Here is a 3,711-nt window from a genome sequence, read left to right on the forward strand (position 1 = left end):
GTTGGAATAATCCTCCCACTCCTTAGCCTATGAAATTACCCAGCCTATAAAAACTAACCATGCAGGCTCTAGAGCGCAGGCTCAGTAGTTGTGGCACACGGGCCTAGTTGTTCCGCAGCATGTGGGATCTTCCTGGATCAGGGCTCGAACCCATGTCCCTTGCATTAGCAGGCAGATTCTTATCCACTGTGCCACTGGGGAAGTCCCAAACCTGTCGACAAATTGATCTTGGACTTCCAGCCTCCAGAACTGTCAGAAAATAATATCCGTTGTTTAAGACACCCAGTCTGTGGTATTTTGTTATCGCAGTCCTAGCAAACTAATACCACAGTTCTCTTTGATCTCATGCATTCTTTCAGTGGACTTCAGGAATTTGTATTATCCAAGCTGTTTCCTCCCAGATGGAAAACTCTGAAAGCAAGTAGAAGTTTTAGCTCTCTCCTTTCCCTCTTGCAGACATGCCCTGTCCTACAGGTCTCACCCTCTGAACTTTATTCTTCCCTTATTGTGCACACCTAACACTTACCCTGAATCTTACAGGATGCTGTAAACACCCTCAGGGCACCAAACGGAGGCACAGTTGAAAAGGCTGATTTGCTGTGAGAATAAGATAATTTTCTTATTTGTAGAGAATAAGAAATAAATTCTTTACAAAACTGGAGGTTTTCCAGTGCTTGGCTTTCAGCACAACCTAATAGCTTTGTCAGCTGATTTTTTTTTTTTTTATCCCAGCTGTGGGATCTTAGTTCCCCGACCAGGGATCGAACCCACGCCCCCTGCATTGGGAACATAGAGTCTTAACACTGGACCACCAGGGAAGTCCCTTAGCTGAATATTTAATTAAAAATGTTTTTTAAATGATAGATCTTGTTTTATTTTGGTTTTGCTTGTAACAGAAGCAGTCAAGGAATTGAGTGATGCTGCTACACAAAACTTTTTTTTTTGGCTGCGTTGGGTCTCGTTGCTGCACGAGGGCTTTTCTCTGGTTGCGGCGAGCAGGGCTTCTCTTCATTGAGGTGCGGGCTTCTCATTGCGGTGGCTTCTCTTGCTGCAGAGCCGGCCCTAGAGCACGTGGGCTTCAGTAGTTGCGGTGCACAGGCTCAGTAGTTATGGCGTGCGGGCTTAGCTGCTCCGTGGTGTGTGGGATCTTCCCGGACCAGGGATGGAACCCGTGTCCCCTGCATTGGCAGGCAGATTCTTAGCCACTGCACCACCAGGGAAGTCCCCCAAACTCTTTTTTCCTATAAATTTTTGGAGGTTAGTGGTGCAGAAAAATTTAAAATGCAATTTGACTTTCATTGTCCACGAATATTTCAATTCATGAAACTTAAAAAAATGAAATCGATTTGGAATATTAAAATCTTCATGCAGTGCTTTATTGCAATGCTCAGAATACAGATGGGGTTCAGGAGTTAGCATTTTTAATAAGTTTACCCAGGGAACTACCAGGTTAACAGATGGAGGCTTTAAGGATTAGGATGGCTATTCTGATGGATAGTCTTTAGTATGGTTTGGAAACTAGGGCGGCGGGGTGGGGTGACTGTGGGGCTCCCGGGCATGGAGGCCTCTTTTTGTCCCCCTTTCCTTGTAGACCAGACTCCAGCCTCCATGACCTTCCCTGAGTTCCAAAGGGCAGATTCGTACAGTTGCTCGTCAAGGGAGGAGCAGCCAAGAAACCACCTGAGGCGAGATTAAAGGGACAGGCGGAGCTCATCAAGATTAAGAGACCCACCACCTGAGACCCTGCTCACACCCTTATCCGACCCCACCCTTGGCGTATTGTTATAAAACTCCTCATCACATCCTCCTGGGTTGGGACACATTTTTCGAGACAGCGGCCCGTTCTGTCCCCCTTTGCCTGGCAAAGCAATAAAGCTATCCTTTTCTATTTCACCCAAAACTCTCCGAGATCCGATTTGACAGCGGTGCAGAGGCCGAGTTTTGGCATCAGTTTCCGTGACAAAGTGTGGAAGTCCTATCTGTATTCATTTAAGTGACTTCATGCTGAACGTGAAGTATTTTAAATGTAAGCTTGATGCATTTTATAACATAAGATTACATGTAATCTTGATGTATTTCAAAAACTATGAATTAATCTTTCTACGGTAACAGAGAAGGAGTTGTATCTCTCTTTTTTGGGGAACAGTTTTATTGAATATAATTCATATGCCACAGAATTCACCCATTTAAAGAGTACAATTCAATGGCTTAGGTGTGCTCACGGGGTGGTGTAACTATCACACCATCGATTTTATTATATTCTCATTACCCCCAAACAAACATTGCATCCTTTAGTCATCATCTCCAAATACCTCTATCCCCACAGCCCTGGGCAACTATTAATCTACTTGGTCTGTCAGGATTTGCTTATTCTGGACATTCCATATAAATGGAATCCTAAACGTGCAGTCATGTGACTGGCTTCTTTCACTTAGCATAATGTTGTAAGGTTGGTCCATGTTGTAGGGTGTATCAGTATCTCTTTCCTTTTTACGGCAGAGTAATATTTCATTGTATGGATAGTCTACATTTTATTTTTCAATTCATTAGCTGACAGACATTTGGATTATTTCTACTTATGGCCTTGTGTTGTGGTTAATGTAAGCTTTACATGGCTCGAGAAAGAATGGCCATAAGACTGTCTAAAAGAGAATAGTGATGGAAGAGGTAAAATTTATGTATTAGATACTTGGTAAAAAGCAGTTCAAGGAGATAAAAAAAGCCAGGAGGAACTGTCAGCAGAACATGAACTTAAAAAGAAAAAACAAACAACTGGAATTTTATTAATCTTCCTGAACTACTTGCAGCTGCATCTATCAGGTGACCTGTGGAGCTGGACCTTTGTCAAATGGGGGCTGCTGAGCATGGGAATCCCTTGTTGTCTGGGGCATCCACCATTGTGTGAGAGGCAGTTTTTCTCGTGACAGCCCAAAGGCCATTTTCCTGTTTTCTTTGACCCCCGGCCATGGGAGCAGGGTAAGAGACCTAGACTTGACCCATCAGATAATCCTGCCTGGGCAAGTGACTCAGATAGAGGCATTCTGAGTGCATTTCGACTGCAGGAGCAGCTACAAATTGAATGTTCAATGAAGTGTAGGGCTGAAGGAGCCTTATGTGGCCATGGCAGCAGTGTCCTTGCCAGTCTCTTCCTGGGCGTGATTTTGGCTGTGGTTCTGGCTGCTTAGTATGGGAGAATAGCCAAGAAAATTCTGAAAAAAAGTAATGAGGAGGGATTCGCTGTACCAGTCGTTAAACTTTAGTATAGTTATATACCATATTGTACTTATTTTATTTATTTATTTTTGGCCGTGCTGCGTGGCTTGTAGGATCTTAGTTCCCCTATCAGGGATTGAACCTGGGTCCTTGGCAGTGAAACTGCCGAATTCTAACTACTGGACTGCCAGGGAATTCACTGTACTTGAGTTATTTTTAAAGTTTATGTATAGTAGTTGAAAATGGTAAAAAATTTAAGAAGGAACATTTAGAGACTGAAATCTCTTAGAAATTATAACATTCCTCTTTAGAATATTTGGCTTACTCATCATTTTGGAACTCACATTTGAATCCTTTTTGATTGCTGTGTGTAACCAGCAAAACTGATTAACAGTTGAACCCTCTTTCCCCTATCCACCCCGTACCTTTCTACCTGAACACGATGTAGGGGCTCATTTGTTTTACTCCTGCGTACTCAAATAGAAACAGAGACATCTA

The 3,711-nt window shown here is 43.1% G+C and overlaps 1 long non-coding RNA gene across 3 annotated transcripts in view; it reads left to right on the forward strand.

Moving 5' to 3' along the window:
• LOC309806110 overlaps nt 1-3,711 on the forward strand; it is a 29,794-nt gene that overhangs the window by 15,669 nt on the left and 10,414 nt on the right. The window contains exon 4 of one of the 3 annotated variants that reach the window (XR_014294346.1): nt 1,592-1,724. The exons of the other annotated variants lie outside the window; for them this stretch is intronic. This is a non-coding gene — a long non-coding RNA (uncharacterized lncRNA). Of the gene's footprint in view, nt 1-1,591; nt 1,725-3,711 lie in introns of those variants that run through there. 3 annotated transcript variants of the gene reach the window in all.

This window comes from Mesoplodon mirus, assembly GCF_964341445.2.
Source record: "Mesoplodon mirus genome assembly, chromosome: 6".
In the NCBI taxonomy this organism is placed as follows: Eukaryota; Metazoa; Chordata; class Mammalia; order Artiodactyla; family Ziphiidae; genus Mesoplodon; species Mesoplodon mirus.